Raw genomic sequence first — 20596 nt, 5'->3', positions numbered from 1 at the left:
ATTATTAAAAGTATACCTTTTAACTCACTTAATTTTATAGCTGCGATAATTTGTAAACGATTTTTCTACAAAGAAAGAAACAAAAGACGTATGTAATTACTCACAAAATATATATATGCCGTTATCAGGCATGCAAAAAAGTTTAATACAGGCATGGATACAGGTACACAATCCTTAAGTAAAAGCTGCTAAAAGGATGTAAAGCATACTACAAAAGTATACATGCACTTCACAAGCTCAGTGCAGTTATCGTGATCTAAACTTGGCGAGAAGTTACACCTCCAAGGGATTTTATACACTAAGGATCGAGTTTATTGCGTCTAGATAACTTATCTATGAGCTTCCTCTCTCTATAGTTATATAAGTTTAATAGTGGCTTTACTTTATGAGATAGATAAAACCGGTTTAAAGATACAGTTTTAAAGTGTAAAATCGGATGAGCCTTAAGGTTAAACGACAACTATGGAGTTTCTTGCCGGTTTTTCTCCAACCGGAATCGGTGGTAAATGTAAAAAATGTTATGAGGATTCAAAAGTGCTTTTATAAGAAGTCTAATTGAATAAATAAATGTTTGAGTTGGAGTTAGTTATTGACGGAGAAATAAAATAGTACAAAAGACTAATTAGTGAAAATGTTAAAGAAAATTAATCAGTTTTAAATAATGCTTTTTACATAAATATGGAAGCATGTTGCAAAAAATGGTTGCCTGTAAAGTCGGTTTACTGACGATAGTTGAACGTGACAAAGTCTCAAGGCCGATTGTGCTTCTTTTATCGCTCGTTCCGCGCTCTCGCTTGCACTTCATGGAACGCCTCAGAGTGAGGTAACGCCGCATGTTTTTTCGTGCGTGCAGCCAGCTCTATCGAATTATAAGACGTTGACACGTCAAAAATTATCCTACAAGAGAGCGTCACGTTTCTCATCATACGTAAATATAATGTAATGTTGTACCTACGTGTTATGCATGCTGCGTCACGCACGCATGGGGTTAAGTACCATATTAAATATCACATAGTTTCAAAAGACAGATTCACAAGAGTATATTCATATGTGCACCACTAATATATATTGCAACCTATATTACCTCTTGTATTCTTTACACAGTCACTTTTGTCGAAGATGTGCAGTTTTTATGACGCTATTAAGATGTAATAATAGAAATAACTAGACATTATCACATCTGTAACATTATATTGAAGTTTCAGCATCTGTCAAGCAATATTATCGAGATGAGTATCGTCAAATAGGCGATAAGAGATGGCAGCGAGCCAAAACCCGGCACCTGTTGTCAATGTTCCTCCTGGCACATTTACTTGAGATAAATATTTATTTCCAACGATGATCGGCCAGCTGCTATCGCTGAGTTGTCGTAGGTCTGTTAATTGGGTTTCGTGGCTCTGGTAGGACAGAATGAAGTATAGTGTTTTTTTGTATTTGGATAAAGGTGTTTGTTTATTTTACATTATTGTTTAAGTAAATAAACTATAGATATCTGTATTGATGTGATTTGATAATACTTTTTACTACATTTAGGTTAGTACAAGTCATAATTGAATTATATGTATAAACGAACATAATCCCATAGAGAATTATATGCTTCATAATACCACATCAGTATTCAACCGCATCAGTAAATCTTTTATTGCTTTTATAAGGGAAAAATATTAAACCTAAATTGAGTATAGCCTTGTAAGGAATGATTGAAATCTGTTTTCTATCACAGAAACTAAGAAATAGAGCGATTGTCACGATTCTACCGTATTTTATTGACTATAAGTCGATACGGAGAATGGAGATGTCAGATAAAAGCAATTCGTTCGGGACGTCATTAGTTTTGAACCGTATTAAAGGAGATATTGCCTTTGATCTGCGATGTGAAAAATACGCTTATATTTGGGCAAATGCTTTTTATTCTAGAGATTCTGTCTGTATCCATCAATGTAATATGAAATTGAAGATTTTTTCCGTCAGATCAAAATCAGGATTCATGTAACAAAAAAAATTAAATACATAAAGAAATTGTATTTTAACTTATTTGGGTTCAAATTTTCGTTGTAAGACAATAAAATTTTGTAAATTATAAACTACACCTTACGGTAAAAGCCCTCCTATCTCCCGGCCTTATAAAGTTTTCATCTAGATATATTAAACCCTCATTCCTTACCGAGATTTGTTTGTCAAGCTGCTTGATTGTAATCTCTGATCCGAGGACAAATGAGAAATGTTTGAAGATGTGAAAAAAAAGTTATCTGTCAATGTCACTTTTCCCGCCTTTTCGCGTTACCTGGTAATGTCAAGTTTCGCATTGCAGAGGTTTTAGCGCGCTAATTCGACCGCGCGATTTTATCTATGGTCTCTAATGTGATTAGAGGAGGCGATTTAGACAAAGGCCAATCAAAGGCCTTCGGAGTAATGTTCTGTTGGTTCTATTTTAGTTGTGGCGTGTAAAAGAAAGCTTATAGTAAAGATCGATCGTGTAATTGAGGTTGTTTGCAAAAAACTTTATGGTTATGGTTGATTCACATTTCGAATACAAGTTTATTATAGGAGTCAAAATATTTTATATAAATATAGATATCTGCAGATTATACTTTTCTCTTTTATATCTTCAATGTAAAAACATTGTTTAATTAATATAACAATTGAATTTAAAAACTCTTTGACAATTTAGGTTCCGACAGATTTATTCTCTACTTTATAAAAATGATTAAGCGTCCGGAGCGTTGGATTAAATATAAGAAGCAGATTAAATCCTATAAAACTGTAAACAATACAGAGATAGTCACGCGGATTATCCTATAAAGCCATTGTAATACTTAATAAGATTTCGCTTCGTCTCTCTTAATAGAGAAACAGTTGCTGTTGATGGACTTTTCGAAATTGAAATTACATTCAATGAAGTTTCATTTCCTCATTGAATGGTCCAGTCGAGATCCAATTTTCTCAATAAATAACGTCTATTAAGGAAACACGACACAATATAAGCACGCTCGGGAGTTGAAAGAATGGACGTTATTTGTCTTTGCAACGGGTTTGCGTTTTAATCTAGTTTAAAGTTTAATCAAGTATAAGCTTGTTAGATAATTGTGTGATTTGTTAAATGAGAGGATTTTATTTTAGAGTAAGATCCCAGTGCCGTAAGATAACTTATTTTCTAAAGCATATAAGTTTCGGTTCTCAGTAGTCTCTAGTGTACTTTTTAATATCTGAATGTTTGTGGAGCTCTACCAGTGACACCTGCGTCACCTGAGCCAAAACTTTTATCAGACGCTTTAAAGCTCCAATAAATGATTTAAATTTATTTTTAAATGTCTGATTTTTTCATATGTTATTAAGATAACTATTACAATGTTATATTTAATCAGTCAGACAAATTGCAATCTTAGTTCATGATTGACGTATAGGTGTCTCCTTTCTTCGTATTCTTACCGTGTTCCTCGATAATTGAACAACGTTTAAGAGGTTCATTTCATATCAGTATAATGTAATTAATTAAAATAGTACACAGGTTAATATAAATAGTACAAATATAAATTCAGCTGCGTAACATTTTCATAAGTAAAACATTAAAAACAATTCTTGGGCTATGTAAGTAGAACAACGCAATTCATTGTACATAATTCATATACAAATAATTCTTTAATACATTGTGTACTTAATTAAAAATACGTACACAATAACTAAAGAAATAGCAGAGGTTTTCTACACTACGGCATTATAATTATAAGGTAAATAGTAAGGGTAAATTTTGTACAGCAATTCTGACGTCACAGCTCTGGTTATAATCTTAACGAGATTTTAAATGACTTTATTGTGTGTAGCAAAAGGAGTCGTGAAGCTTTGAAATAAGATTCGGTTAGCTTTGAAATAGAATAACATGAATAGGGAGGGTGGGAGTTTTTCGTAGTATTAAGTATATTATATGAATGTGTCGTATTTTTTTAGAAGATTGTGGTTTTTCGTTTATATTACATGTCTGTTATTTGGTAAGAAACATTGCAAATTATTAATTAATTTAGTTTACTTTGACGAATTTTATCTCAATTTATGATGTGAAGGTGTCCATTTACAATTACAATTTCCCACAAAAGTTGTTAGATTTTGAGGTTGAGAGTATTTTAAAATATATTTCAACCGTATGTGAATCACATAGTATCACTACCTGCGTATTATATTGTTATTATCACTACATAGTATAAAACAAAGTCGCTTTCTCTGTCCCTATGTCCCTATGTATGCTTAAATCTTTAAAACTATACGCAACGGATTTTGATGCGGTTTTCTTTAATAGATAGAGTGATTCAAGAGGAAGGTTTTAGTATATAATTTATTATGTTTTAGACAAAGCGGGCGAAGCCGCGGGCGGAAAGGTAGTCATTCATAATACATTCACGATTATACACCCAACGGAAGACAAAAATTAACCCTACCTTTATAAGCAGGGTTTCACTAACGGATCCGTAGCTAATACGCAATAATAAACTTTGGAGTTTAAATTAATATAATTTTATAATAAACAAACTTCTCTTTTCCGCAGGTAAGCAATTATGAGTGAGGAGCGAGCCCTAACTAATTACAACTAACTCGCAAAACAACGAAGGCTTCAGGGGTGAGTCGGTTTCAATTTTATAATATCCTGTTCAGAATTTGTAAGTTCGGTGGGCTTGTGATGGATTTATGTTTTTGACACTAGTTCGAAGGTACGGTATTTTAATTATTTAGGGTGATTGATTAAGAGTTACATTGGAAAATGATAAGTTCTAATACCTCTAGTTACGTTACCCATATTTATTGTGTAGTAATTTATCTTTAACAATTCAATTTGCATCTTATCGAATTGTAAAGTTTGAATTCTAACATAACGAAAGTCTGAAGGTTTCGCTAGTTTTACTAGGATTTGTACATTTCAATAATAAACTTTTAAAATTACTCGTATTATTCTCAAATCATATTAGGACAAAAGATTCCCTTTCTATCTAAACGAACCCATTCTAAGCGTGTCGCTAAAAGCAATAAGATTACCAAATACGAGAATCACGTATGCCCTGTCCTCTCTAGCTGGAAATAATTGAATCTACGATCAGTTTGTACGTGTGAGCGTCGCTGATCATAAGGCGATTACGGTGACGTCATCGATCTAGTGATCGGAAGGTTATGTAAGTTACAATGTCCCAGGTTTATGGGCTGGTATCGTACTGTGACTTCTCTGCTCTGTGGCCTCTTCTTGTATTAAAAAGTTGAAAATTGCGGAAATACTATCTTAAGTTTTCATTTTGTTTATATTCTGCATCATTACAAAGAAATAAAGTTATTACCAGAAACGTTTTCTTTCATTATTGGAATACATTAATTTATCTTAAATGTAGCAAATGAACGTCTCAGCTAAATGCTACGAAACGCTACGAAACATGATCGAAACAGCACTGATTTATATACTTGTTGCGGTAACTGAGGTTTAATATACCACCATATACTCATTAATTTATTATTCAACGATGGATTGGTATGATAATGGTGTAGCATATGTTTAAAAGTTGAATATATGATTACAAATATTCCTATCACGATATTTTACTTCTTATCGAAATTAAAATCTTTATTTGGGTCTTTAAACTAAAGTAAAATGTTAAATATTACGCAGATAAAGAGGTGAGCAAATTGTGCTCGCAAAATAGCTCGTTATAATCTTATGAAATAAGTGTGCTTAAGTGTGCTTATCTTTGAGCGTGCAATCTAGCTAATCGATTATCGAAATCGCGAATTTCACTTTACTTTAAAGTATTACTTTCTTAATTTATTCGCATATAAATAGGTAGGTATAGTTTTAAATTACTCTAGTGGAAATTAATTGAAACGCCCGCATTAAGTCTTTCGAAGTGAACACAAAATGAATAATTACGCTACAGACACAAGGCATGCACATACCATACCATATGCTAAGACTTAAAACATGATTTTAACATTCATGAAATGAGTGCGCATTTAAATACACGGCGGAAGTAAAATGACAGTGTCGACTCGTACTCGGTAGCGAATTTAAAAGGCAAAATTGGACTCCCATGAATATTCACCTGGAAACCGCAGTGAGCCTGCTGAGTGCTGACGTCACTGCACTTTTGTTTTAGCGCGATATTCACTTCCTTTTGTGGGAAACGTTAGATGAATTGCGCAGAAATATCAAACTTGACAGGCCACGTAAGTGGTGTGAATGTGAAGTGGGCGAATTGTGAGGTGGAAGGTTACAATGGATACGATTTCCAAACAAAGATGTATGGAAAAAAATAAGATGTGTGTTTCTTTTCTGAAAAAGCGAACTAATAAATCTAACTGGATCGCAAAAAGATCACGACACTATCTATGTTATGATAGAAATAGGAACGATGAACAAAACATTTGTTTATAAGCATTTAGGTACTATGTAGTCTGGAATATACTTCTTCAAAATAAAAATGATTTTATATATTTAATATTTAATTTATAACAAAAGTTTAAGTAAAAAGGATGAAAAATTATGACCCATTTGTAACGTATAAAAAGTAAAAGTATTGTCGGAATACACCCTTCAAGAAATTCTATTGTGAACGATTGTTCACTGTAAAACTTCTCAGTATTCTTCCACGCAAAAGTTAGAGACATTTTTTGTTGAATTTTGTGCGTGTACTTATAATACAATCCTCAAAATGTTCTTTTCAAGGTTTAAATACAAATATCTTTTATAAATAATCCTTTTATATTTGTTCTTTCTTACTTCAAGTAATTTCAGAGTGTACACAAAAAGTTGTACAACACGATTCGAAAAAGACTGAAAAAAGTTTTTTAATTAATAATTGTTTGAGTTGAAATTGATTCTACAAGTTTGGTTTTATTATTCACTATAATAGTATTTATGAAACAAACGGCTTATACAAGATTGTTGCTTTATTGGAAGCGCATTACGAGCAATGTAATTAATATGAATTAATAGAGCGCAATAAATCTGTATACGCCGCTCCATAAACTTCATCAATCTCCGTCTAGTTAATCCCATTAGATGAATGTATTAACGCTTCCGTTTGCGATAAATGTATGCTTGGACGATCAATTTGATATGTTTTATTATTACTTATTCTGTCTTTATGCGTATTTATGTGTTGTGCTTTGCTGTTATTTAGAATGAAAGCTAAATAAGATTTAAGCACAAGACAAATTCCCAGATTCGTTTCCATTGATTAAGAAATGGTTAGGAATGAAATATTTGGTAATAAATAAAAGCTTACATTCACATTTCTATGCTATATGAGATAAGACGTACTAGGTATTTAATTTCTTTATACAAGTATTTCTACAAAGCCTAGCAAATATATCTAGTTAAGTATAACTTCTTACCAGTTAACAAAGATGATCTCACCTGCATCCAAACAATTTGAAACACGCGTCAAACTTGAACAAAGCAAACGGGAAACTTTAACGTAGCATGTTGTAGAAGCAGCTACGACGTGTAGAGACAATACTGCTACACTATTCATATAATAGACACGCTACGCGTTTGTGCTACAATTGTAGCAATGTCTACGTGCTTCGTAGCATGTTATCGGTATTGAATTATTCATTGAATTTGAAGAGAACGTTCTGTCTTGGGTTTAATATTTTAACATATTTGCTGTAAGAATTGTTTTAGAATATTTATCGCTATAAATTTCCCGGATTTTAAAAGTAAAATTGATTTTCTGGATGTTCATTGTATTAGTCCGATATAACTTTAATACAAATGAAAGAACTGAAACTTGCATCGTATGTGATATTTCACGACGCTGGGCAAGTTTCAAGGCGAGTTTCGTGCGATGCTTCATTGATTAAATCCAATGTTTGTAATATTTTTGTTCAACTTTTTACTGGTACCTCGGTTACATATCTCTATCACTGATAACATATAAACCTTTGTGCAATCTTATATATAAAAATGAATCGCAAAATGTGTTGGTAAGCGCATAACTCGAGAACGGCTGAACCGATTTCGATAATTCTTTTTTTATTATATTCCTTGAAGTACGAGGATGGTTTTTATGTAGGGAAAACGTAAATATGTACCACGGGCGAAGCCGGGGCGGACCGCTAGTAATATATAATTAAAGAAACATTCGACACTTTAATTAGTAGTTTGACACTAATTAATATCGCATGTCTTTTGTAACTCTATCGCAGTTGCTCTACAAAGTTATTCAGTGAGGTGCTAATTATCGGTTGCTTGTTGTAGTGTGGATAATGAGACCAAGTTCGGCATCAAAGACTCGGTAATAAGGTGTGACGTCACCGTCGCGGTAACTTTAAATAATTTGATAGAGCCGGGCGAGGAGACTGATAATAAACAGGCTTCTGTCTGAGAGTTCAACAATGCGATATTATTATGAAATTCTTAGAGGGTGAAATTCAAAATTCCAAGCTTATACGGTTGAAATTCCAGATCTAGTAGGTGCTCGTAAATAAATTAGTTTTCTTATACAATACATGATACAAATAAGTCGAAAGACTTGGTAATATACCAGTAATACAGACCTTTTGTTATCAGCAGTTGTTTTAATACAATAAACAGTAGATTTCGTAGCTTTTGTCTTCGTGGAATCTCCCAGTACGAATAACTCTCTTTGTGTTCGTAGATGCTGCTACGGCACGTAGCACCTCTACGGAGATAAATAGACTCGCTCTGCGCTTTTCGTTCACGTATATTCTATTACGAGAGTATATTACTCGTTTAGTTCATATATCATTGTTACGCTAAATCTAATACAGACATAAATTTTAATTTATAAATTGTCAATAAGTAGTTTCATAGCAATTACAATTCTCGGTTCGTGAATAAAGTTACATTTTCCAATAGATTTTTTAAATACAAATTATAAGTCATAAAGGTTTATTGGAACAAATGTAATCTAAGATTCCAATAAAATTTTATAAAAACGGATTCTCTTCACAAATATTTCTTATTCTACCCCCATTTAGTATCCAATCAATATAATGAAAACTTTTGTGAATAATTGAATAAACATTTTAATAAATTGTTCACATTATTTTAATTTACCGCTCTCGCTTCTGAGATCCAACCCTTAGTAACAAAGTTTGTCTACGAAACTTGAATAGTTGGTAGCAGAGAGGTGAGAACTCAAATGTCTTCGTTAACTACACAGCGAGTATTGAGTTATGAATTATATGCTTCGGATACATACACTATACAGGCTAAGCACGTTGTACATTATATGGTGTATCTTAGCGTTAAATTTGCATATAGATCGCTTCTTGGTTTAAGTTGTCTATTTGTGCATTTTATGTGATGTTATGATCATCCCACTTGCATGGGTTAAAGGATATGTTTTAAAATAGCATTATCGTGGAGTCGACATCAGTTAAAGGATCAAACAATACCACATCAATATAACCAATACTTTAATTCTCTTTATGATTCGAAGGCTTAAAAATAACAAAACAGTAAATAAAATTAAATATGCCACGAGGAAAATCGATCAAATAATAATAAATTTATGTCCAAAAGATAGACGGTATTTTATTTCAATCAAAAAGTAACAGTACCAATTAATTTAAAGAAACAGAAATATTCATTGCGAGCGGAGCAATCGCGAAGCCAAAAGGTTCTCCAAATATTATCTCGCCAAACTCGTATTTTGGTTTAATATTTCATCTCAAATAAAATATTTTATATCCGACTACTGTGACGGTATATGAAAATTACAATTAATGACAAACGCCAGGCGTCGCCGTGTAATTAAAGTGTAATTAAGGCCTCATAAATGTTATTTAAACGGTTTTTATTACAGCAGCGATCGACTGTGACTGACAGCCACTTTGATACCTCCATTTTGTAATGATTTAAAATAGCTCTCAGTTTTGTTCAATGGATTTTGAGCGCGACTTTATTAGCTTGGAAATTAAGTATCGATTTTCTTTATTATGTGAGTAAATGGTTCGATTGATCTTTTTATTTGATTCGTTGAACGTTTATAAAATGTTGAACGTAGTTTAATAATTAGAAATGGTATTTGCGTTGCTTTAAAATATTGTTTTTTGACAAGAAAATAAATTCGCCTACTGCTTTAGCCATACAATAATTTCTTGTAATCTATTTAAGTCAATTATATTGGCATACATACCAATAATATTGGCATACATCGCATTTAAGATAGTTAATTCGAGCTGTTTGATCAGAATAGTTTTACCTACTTGATAAATGGAGCAGCTTTATCCCTAAAATTAAAAACGATTTAATAATGTAGATATAGTATACTTTATGGACATAGAGATACAGATATATATGAGGAATATAAAATAGCAAATTCTAGATGAAATTGCACCTAAAATATGTAATATTTTAATAATAAAAACAAAAGCTATCCACACATAGATGAACACACATACAACAAATAGATAATCAAGTGACTGGAAATGTCTGTCACTGTTGGCTCACCTCAACCGCACTCAATGTTGAGGGCCCTCCACTGTCCCAAAGGTGGTACGGGGTGCACGCACTAGGCTTAAAATATAGTATGAGGGTATGGTATAGTATAGTATGGGGTTTTGATTGTGTTGCATATAATATAGGTATCTGATTACAAGTTGTTTTTTTATTGGAAGCTTAATTGGTGTTTCTCTTTCATGTGGTGAAGTTCTGTTGTAAAGTCCTGGTAAAGGATCGGCGAAATACATCAAATCTCGGTTGAATACATCAAAAGTGTCGCGAGAGTTTACGCAACTAATAAAACTAATAATGCCTCTGATTGTTATATTTTTTGAAACATAATAATCCATCAATAACCACTCCAATTAACAATCCTGCAGCATTCCTTTCCTACGATACAAAACTGTAAAAATCTACAATTTACGAACCTCGTAATAATTAACAAAGGTTACAAGTTCATTATACAATATGTACATAATAAATACAACAAGAGTCGCTCACTGCCAACTATCTCTCGATCTCAAACGTACTTGATGAAAAGCTTTTTAATAAAGTTTAAAAAGCGTTTGTCGATAACTTTTACAGATACGTGTTAACATGTTGGAAATTACGTAAGGCATTTTTTTGCACGCCATTTACGGTGAAAATACCGATATGTGATAAACATATTGTTTAACATAGTTTAAATAGAAACCTTACTAACCATAGGTATACGAGAAAAATAAAGATTGATTTGATTTGAGAGTTCGTTGGTAGTTTAACAAAGAAACGGTGATACAAACTTTTTCGATAGTTTTTGACGTGAGATATTTTAAAAATAAAGGTTTTCTTTAATAATGAGATAACGTTAGTTTACATATTGTTTTTGTTCGAACATAACGAAGCTTCCAACTTCACTACATAGTATAAAACAAAGTCGCTTTCTCTGTCCCAATGTCCCTTTGTATGCTTAAATCTTTAAAACTACGCAACGGATTTTGATGGGGTTTTTTTTAATAGATAGAGTGATTCAAGAGGAAGGTTTTAGTATATAATTTATTAGGTTTTAGACAAAGCGGGAGAAGCCGCGAGCGGTAAGCTAGTTGTCTATGATATAAAATAACTTGTTAAATTATTTTGTCTACTCGCTTGAAAATGTGTAGTACTTATATTTCAGTAATGATACACCTTCATAGTCTAACTTTTACCTTCAGGGATACATGTAACGGAGTTCATTTTGTATTCTTGTTTACCATTTTTACGTCAACTTTTGGCTTTAAATAGCTTTCAATTCTGTGTCGTACAAGGAAAGTTTTTGAGTACGTTACGGCGTAAGAATGTTTGTTCTTATTCAGACTTCACTTTGAACTGTTTCATAAGGCGCGGGGCAAACACAAGCGGTGCGGGCGCGGGCGTGCCATAAGCGCGCCTCTTCAATCTGTTTTGCACCACATCCTTCTTATACATTTTGTATGAAAGAATTTTGGACAGGCGTCGAGGCGGCACGCCACCGTTGCGCCGCGGGCGTACCGCAGGCGTACCGCAGGCGCGCTTCCCCCATCGCATCCAAATAGAGGTCAATTCACGGTCATACACAATCAAAAACAAATCGGGTGGTAGGAGACGGTAGCCTGTCAGTCAAAAATGTGTTCTCTCTGTGTGGAATTATATAGAGCTGCTATTACATACCCTTCTTCGTTTTGTTTTTAAAGGTGAAATGATTTACACAGGTGATGTCAGTAGGGAAAGTGAAAATGAAGAAGAGCATAATGAAAGTTCCCATGTATTTACAATGTCAGAAATAAAGATAATCCTGATTTTGATTGTGTTTTTTATTTATTTGTAATTGTAATAATATTGTGGAATGATCAGTACTGTAAATACTTTTGAACTGAGATTTTAATGATAAGATTTATATGGTTTAAATGTAAACCTGTGTTTGAAAACCATATTTTATCTATACTAATATTATAAAGAGGAAAGGTTTGTATGTATGTATGGTTTTCACGCATAAACTACTGGACCGATTTTGATGACATTTGGCACAGATAATCTTTAGACCCTGAGAAAGAACATAGGCTACCTTTTATTGCGAAATATGTACCACGGGCGAAGCCGGGGCGGACCGCTAGTACAATATAAATTTTGTGTTATTTTAACCTTCTTTTCTTCCATCATTACACCAGTACTACTTTAAAATTACTTTAAAAGTACTATAAAATTTTCCAAGTAAATTCCAACATTTCCAACAAAGATATATTTGCAATCGTGGGGTTATCCTCGCTATTTACTTACAAGGAATTATCAAAACAAAATCGTTACTTTCAAATTAATGTTAAACTCTTTTAGCACAAAAAACATAATTTTACTAAATTATGCATGAAGAAAATGCATTTAACCACTCTATATAAATATCATTTTCGGACGCCAACAGCGCGCCCGATACGCGCCGGCAGGCGCGCCGGCAGCGCGCCCGAGGCGCGCCGGCAGCGCGCCCGAGGCGCGCCGGCAGGCGCGCCCGCGGTGCGCCCGATGCGCGCCGCGCCGCTTGTATATGTCCCGCGCCTAACGGAAAATTCTGGTGTTTTTAAGGAAAATTAACACTGTAAAGTTAGGTAAAAGGTTACAAAGGTTAGCTTATGCGGATTATGTTCTTCGAGTATCACTTATGTGTGTAAGCACGTTTCTTTGTGTGATTCTTGGTGAATTTTAGATTGAGAACTATTGTAACGGCATATTTTTGGCTTCGTTTAAGAAATAAAATTGTCTTAGTTTATAACTAACAGCCTCTTCTTATATTTATGAATTGTGATTTTAATGCCTCCATAAAATTAAGTACATCAATATTATTTTATTACCCCTATTCCCATTTTAATGGTATCCATGCTTTTCAAAATTATATTTGTAAAAGATTAACAGCAAATTCTTGCCAAATATCCAACATTGGGTACCGAATGATTTTCTTTAGCCAATTTAATTTAAAGGCGAAGGCTTCGTAGTAAATGTAAACGTTGAAATTGAGTAACGGCAAACAAATCCCCTTCGTGAATATTTACTAAGATATAATCCTTTTAGGAATTCGTCTGAGAGATGCGCTTGAAGAAATTTGCGTAGGTTTTCGATGGAGCAGGGTGGAAAGGTATTGTTCGTAGCTTTTTACTTTCCTTTGATTTTATTGATGTGGAAAGTCTTGTTTGTAGGCACAATTTGGTGAAATACATTTTTATATAACGTTAGTTTTAATCATGATAATTCTAAAGCATATTTTCAAAGAAGTATTGTTTATCTTTGAGAACTTTTGTTACAAGTACTACGATGTATTTTGTGTGGTTTTTCACTATGCCCGTATTTTAATTATCGGATTATCAACAAAAATGCCATTATAATTATCTGAGTGTGCTTTACGAATACATGTATCAAAGGAATAAGTAGTAAAATATAAGGATATTTCTCGGGAGGAATTAATCCCAGAAATGTGAGTTTATTTTTACTCGAAGTAGGTACTCCTGTCGAGAAAGATCTTATCGACGTTTTGTGGAAAAAGAAGCTGTCGTCTTGAAGATATTCAGCTCGCTTTGAAAATTGTGCCAGGATTTTAGCTATATATATGCATTATATATTATAACTAGCTGCGCCTCGCAGTTTAACCCGCATTGCTCCGCTCCTATTGGTCTTAGTGTGATGATATATAGCCTATAGCCTTCCTCGATAAATGGGCTATCTAACACCGAAAGAATTTTTCAAATCGTATCAGTAGTTCCTGAGATTAGCGCGTTCAAACAAACAAACAATTTATTTAGCTTTATAATATTAAAGTATAGATTAGTTCCAGAAGCATTTTCTAAAGGTCTTCTAAATTTCGACGTACCTATACCAGCTGAAACGAACAGTCATTAGAAGTTTACCCTTAAAGCTTTTCTGTCACTTTTTTAGTACATGTACTTATTGCCGTGTAAATCTATAACGTACCAAAAAATCTAGAAAATTGACTTCGTCGGAGAAAGTACGATAACAATCCTTTATTTTTCTCCTACATGCCAATTATAGAAAACATTTGATTCGTGTGCTAGGTGACTGTTGAATTTAAGGATTCCCGGAATTAGTGATGGTTCGTGTTTCTGGTCAATAATAGCTTTAATGAAATAGTTTCCATGTTTGATTTCTATTGTTTTAACTTTCAGGTGAGATAAACTGTTGTTTTTGCTCTAAAGATTATGAAATATTCAAATAATTCTATGACAAAATATTCGAAATATAGCTGGTCCGTTTTTTGGGACAGTGCCGTAGATACAGGTAACTAAGAACCATTTGGCATGTCCCAAAAAACGGACGTTGCCATGATTCGTACTTTAATAAAATATCACTTTTATAGGGTTTTCTTGCTTTAGAGTCTTTAATTATCTGTAGCATTAATTTTAATTATGTTCAAAATGACGAAAATAATCCAAGATCAGTTAAATCTGTTGGGTCTATAATAAAACCAGTAGTTCCTTGACCTCCACATGCAGTTTGTCTAGATGTCCTAATCATCGGCCAAATATCACTTCACATTTAGAAAAAACATTATTATTTGTATTAATTGAAACCCAAGGTTGCTTGACACGAAATAAGAAATGTTATTTAACATTTCTAATAAATATATATATAATATTGAAATAGTGTGATTGAGCTTGAGAGGGCTCAATTATCATTTGTTAGGTATTCAGTTTAAATTGAAGATTTTTTTGTTTTGATAGCTATAGTGAAAATATTGTGTTACAATAAAACAATAAAATGCTTCTTGAAATTGCTTTCAATTGTGTTATTTTATGTGGATATTTTATTTTCTCATTCTTATTTTATGAGCTGTATGACAGCGTTGTCCGTTTTTTGAGACAGCAATGAATATGGGGTTCTTGGCAAAGGCCGTTTTAACGGACATCCTGAAAAACCTACTTACAGAAAATTTGTTTTATTTTTTTCTCTACTATATTATTTTTTAATCAATAACTATCACTAAAACCAATTCAGGTCATATCTGGGTACATTATTTCAAGGCTTGCCGTGTTAAGGGTTAATGTGGTATTTCTTCAAGTGCTTTTAACTTTTTTGCGCAACTTTCTGGTATTTGTTTTATAAGGACTTCTACTATTATTTGATAAAATTATTCTCCAAAGAATGATCGCGATTAAAGAAAATCCAGATTCATACATAGATTGTTTTGAAATATTATTCCTAAAGCATAATTTATTTTCTAGCACTAAGAATGTCTTGTGTTAAGAGGAATATTTATGAAAGCATCAATTAATACAGAACTCAAACATTCATTCGTTCATCTAACCTTCTTTTAAAAGCACTTTTGAATCGTCTTCGCCTTTATACAACCTTGTTGAATATACAAGATGTCCGACTTTATCTGTTTTCTTTCAGTTTCAATTTTATTCCGTTTTAGTTTGAATAAATAACTCTTGATCACTGTAATTGTTATACTTTTCTTCTTGTCTCTGTTAGTTTAGCGTTAATTAGTAAAGTGCTTTTGTCGTTTAATTTGAGGTTACAGTGAAACTAGTTAAAAGGATGAACAATAATTATGAAATTAAAATACAATATTGATAGATTGCTGGTTTTATAGTGATTTTATAGTTCGATGTATTAATTGTATTTTCTGTAATTTTTTCTATGGTCTAATCAGATGAATAACAAGTGTTTTGTATAAAATATTTATAGATATAAAAAGATACGTAGCGCGTGGGTTGGTTAGAAATGTAGTAGGTATATCTAATATCTAATATATATTATAAAGGCGAAAGTTTGTAAGGATGTATGGATGTATGGATGTTTGTTACTCTTTCACGTAAAAACTACTGAACCGATTACAATGAAATTTAGCACACATATAGAGGGTAACTTGGATTAACACATAGGATAGTTTTTATCCCGGAAATCCCACGGGAACGAGAACTATGCGGGTTTTCCTTTGCAAACGCGGGCGAAGCCGCGGGCGGAAATCTAGTTAAAAGAATATATAACGCGCGTGGGTTGGTAAAAAGTCTTACGAATACTTTAAGTTACCTTTACAAATTACTATTACTAATTAAATTTATACAAAAAGAATGATATTTTATATATTCAGTACGAGTCCCGTGAGAAAGAGAATAAAAGTCAAAATGTGTTCCGTTGTAATTCAATAACGCATCATCCGATTTCTTGTTAGAAAGGAGAAACTCTAAAGAGTTAATATTCGTCTATCTGTTTAATATTTCAAACACCATACAAATAACGATTATGTGCAAATAAGTTTCAATATTTCATACATAGAACTTCGTAGGTTATCAATAATTACATATTTTATATTCTACTAGCTTTCCGCCCGCGATTTCGCCCGTTTTGTCTAAAATCTAATAAATTATATACTAAAACCTTCCTCTTGAATCACTCTATCTATTAAAAAAAACCGCATCAAAATCCGTTGTGTAGTTTTTTAAGATTTAAGCATACATTGGGACATAGGGACAGAGAAAGCGACTTCGTTTTATACTATGTGATGGTGTTTATAGAAACGTAACAAACTAAAACGAACGAGGAGTTAAAATATCATTACCTCGTATGAGTTACGGGGAAGTTTAATAGAATTATTAGTTCCCCGATTTAGTCACGTCAGCAGTCTTTATATCTTATGTTCCCGGGGGACGACGTCCATTCGACTAATGGTTTTATTCTCGGGTATAAAGGAGATCTGCAATTTGGTACAGTGGCTGATTTGTGGACGAGAAATGTGATAAGAATTGTTTGTAGTGTGGATGGTATGTGGGAATGAGATTGTAAATATTTTGATAAAGAAATAAAATGTTGTACCTAAATATGTAGTAGTTTTAATAAAAATGTATGCAATAAGGATTGAGCATCAAGATACATGTACACATTGTATATACAATTTACAAAAAAAAAATATTAAAGAAACGGTTTATGGTAGAGTGAAGCTTTGATATTTTTTGTTTTTAATTTAAATTAAGCGAGATTAAAATGACGATAAACAAACGAAATAACAATGTTTTACTAATGAACAGAAAAATAGTAATTGTTAAAAATATGTAATGACGATTCGAAAGTGCTTCTAACAGAAGTCTAATAGAATAAATAAAATATGTTTGAGTTTGAGTTTAAAACGAATGTGAAATAAATAGTCTAGGTATATTTCAATCAACAAATAAAAAAATCTCACTCATTTTTTATCATAAAAAAGAATCAAATGTAGCATCAAAAATCAAATCTTTTCAACCTTTAACCCGAAGATGGATTACGCAATCCGTTCACATATTAAATAACATTCGTATCGCAATAATAAATTAGCCGTGTGAATGTGCCCGGGGAGCCCCGGGGCGGGTCACACATCTGTGCTCTTTGTTTGCGATCTCTTTAACTTGGAATATCACTTTTCGGCCATCTTGTAGCTTGAATACAACCCGGCGAAGGTGCTTTTATATCGTAAATTGTAAGTGAGATGAAATCGTCAAAAGGGCTCGCTAATTTGCTGAGTGTTTACAGTTTTACATAAAAATATAAAGTTGTAATAACTGCAGTCAGAACTAGCTTAATGTTAATGTTCTTGTATTGCAATTATAATTTGATTTCTTTCTTTATTGAGTACATTGTATCAACAATTTTTTGATTGAATTGTATCATAAAACTACTATCTGCTATCGATTTGGAATATCGAAGCGATACTCTATTTAATAATGTTATGATTTTTCTGTGTCTTAAAATTATCTACAAATCCGGTAGATCAGTTCTACCACCAGCACATCGCAACGAGATATTTCAACATTTAAAAATTTTTATAGCTTTGAATTAGGTTACTAGTAAAACTCTTGAATGCGCACCACTATCCCGCTTTCTAATGTAAAATATATTCACAGAAGAATGTTTCGTTTAACCCGCCTATACGCTAGTGTACCTAGTAGGTATATAAGACAAAGCTGTCACCGTGTAATCTGCGAAGCGTGTATAATCCCCGAGGCTTCCGCTAAGAGTCCGTAAAACTGCCTTTTGCGATAACGGTGCCTCAGAGTAAAGATCGTGAAAAAATTTCACCTAACAACCTTTGCTTCGTATGTTTTTTGGCTCGAACATGAAACTCGACGTTTCGGGGTAATTCTGTTCAGTGCCTGTTTTATTACAAGCCTGGGTGCGCTGGAGGCGATAAAATAAAGTTTAAATATGATGCTAGAGTTGCTCGGCGTTTTTGTTCGCATAATATATTCATGCAAAGACATATTATAAAAACTTTTCAGTTTAAAGCCAAAATCTGTAAATTAAGTTGTAAATTGTTATGAATTGATTATAGAGATCATACAAAACTTAAATACTACAGCTATTTATCATTAAAATCATAAACGAACTTCGTTCGACTAAATTAAATTATAATATTAATGAATGTAGGTAATATTGTGTTCATTCTGTAAAGATTTTGAAAATAGTTATTTAGCTACTTATAGCTAAAAATATGTTTCACATTTCGATGCATTGTAGCACTTTAACCTCTATGCCCACTGCGTCACCGCGGGATAGTTTACGAGGCTTGGTAATACGCAGTAATTCTTACACTTGGTGGCTTGCCAGCGGTGCTGATCTGATCCCTGTGACCTCGTTTGGACTGGGATGACCGGGAAGGTAATGGTTGCGTTCGAGTATTCGAATAAATATGATCATACATGAAACGTGAAATTAATTTATAGGTAGGTACTGCTCTACGTACGTTTTATTGGTGTTTTTTTACAGTTAACAAGAAATAATACATTCAATAATTCATTATCAATTTAATCATGTGAATGTTTTCTTCGTGGCAAGCAATGAGCACATGTGTTACCCATACCCTACCTCTCTAATGTCGCATGAGAACACATCTGTGCCTCCCGCCTTCGCCTGATAAATTAATTAATTTAATTTTCCCACTTCGCTGGATAAATCATCTAGCGCCTAAACAAAGTCAAATATTGAAGCAGTTTAAATTGAGTTTAATTTTGGAAAACACGAATTAATCATATTACAGCATCCAAAATCTTCAAGGATGTTTTTTGTATCATCCATCATCCAATTTGTCGTCGATAAGGGAGGCTATTCGATTGTTCCCTCGCTTGATTAATGAATAAATCTTGATAAGGGAGGGGTCTCATTTATTTGGCTGTAACCTGAGATTTCTTATAAGTATTTGTAATGGAACCCTATTTTTCTGTAATATATTTGGAAGGTTTGTAATAGATGTTTTATAAATTTGTGTGAATATTTTTTTATGAAAATAAATGATTATACGATGTGACGCGATTTATTTGTTCCTCTTCGATCTTTTTTGAACTTATATCTTTATTTTTCAATCCAGCTCAAACCAGGGCGGTTAACTAGTCCTTATCGGCGATCTAATAGTTACTACTACGTCTTTCTTCATAGAGAAACCTATTAAGTTAATGCATTTCAAGCTATTAGTGTGATGATGTAAGAACCGAGAGTGTGTACGACGGGAGACTGTCAGTATGACACATAGCGGCGTGGCTTTGTGATTTACGAGATTCATTTCAAAGGTCTAACTAGGTTATTGTGCGTAGCTATGTAGGTTTTAATTAGAATATAATTGTAATCGTTTGTTGTAAAAGACGAGAGGGTGTCTGTGTGTAAATTGTAAAAGAAAGTCGGGTTAGTTACACCAGTTATACCTAACTTACGAACGCCTCCTTGGCGCGTGTCACACGCGACACGCGTCAACCACTGTAGGTTGACGCGTGTGCGTAGAACCGAGGGGTCCTGCAGGAATCGATTCCCGGTGGAGACGAAGAAAAAAAATGTCTCGGTCTGGCAGGACACAGAAGGCTGATCACCTACTTGTTGAAATAACATCGATCACTGATCAGTGAAATAGATGTATAATGCATCTGCCCCTTACCCCACTATGGTAACATGGGACATACATGGGACTTCACACGAACGGATACGGGTTATACTCAGTTTTGGAATGTTGGATTTATCGCTGCTTGATAAAGCTACGATTTATTTACACATTTATCTTCTTATATTCGAAATAATACAACCGTACAGTAAATAACAATACAAATTATGAGCCAGTTAAGATTAGAAAACAGGGTTATAGGCTACAGCTAGTTATTTAAAAAAACATTATTATGATACCTACTTTCCTCATGTCAA

At 33.2% G+C, this 20596-nt stretch overlaps 1 protein-coding gene and 2 long non-coding RNA genes across 5 annotated transcripts in view; 2 read left to right on the top strand and 1 right to left on the bottom strand.

The window, feature by feature from the left end:
• Positions 1-20596, top strand: part of Tomosyn (syntaxin-binding protein tomosyn) — a 209088-nt gene that overhangs the window by 83120 nt on the left and 105372 nt on the right. The gene's annotated exons all lie outside the window — the stretch shown is intronic.
• LOC149482593 (uncharacterized) overlaps positions 1-20596 on the top strand; it is a 111358-nt gene that overhangs the window by 60496 nt on the left and 30266 nt on the right. Inside the window, exon 3 of the long non-coding RNA XR_016316611.1 lies at positions 4538-4609. This is a non-coding gene — a long non-coding RNA (uncharacterized LOC149482593). The remainder of the gene's footprint in view (positions 1-4537; positions 4610-20596) is intronic.
• LOC149482594 (uncharacterized) overlaps positions 1-20596 on the bottom strand; it is a 40142-nt gene that overhangs the window by 12436 nt on the left and 7110 nt on the right. The window lies entirely within an intron of this gene.

The sequence above is a fragment of the Colias philodice genome, chromosome 14 (genome assembly GCF_061535455.1).
Source record: "Colias philodice isolate Cphi_HAF_F1 chromosome 14, ilColPhil1 Martin Lab GWU primary, whole genome shotgun sequence".
Lineage (NCBI taxonomy): Eukaryota > Metazoa > Arthropoda > Insecta > Lepidoptera > Pieridae > Colias > Colias philodice.
Note: the sequence above shows the minus strand (reverse complement) of the source record. Positions and strands in the feature narration are given on the sequence as shown.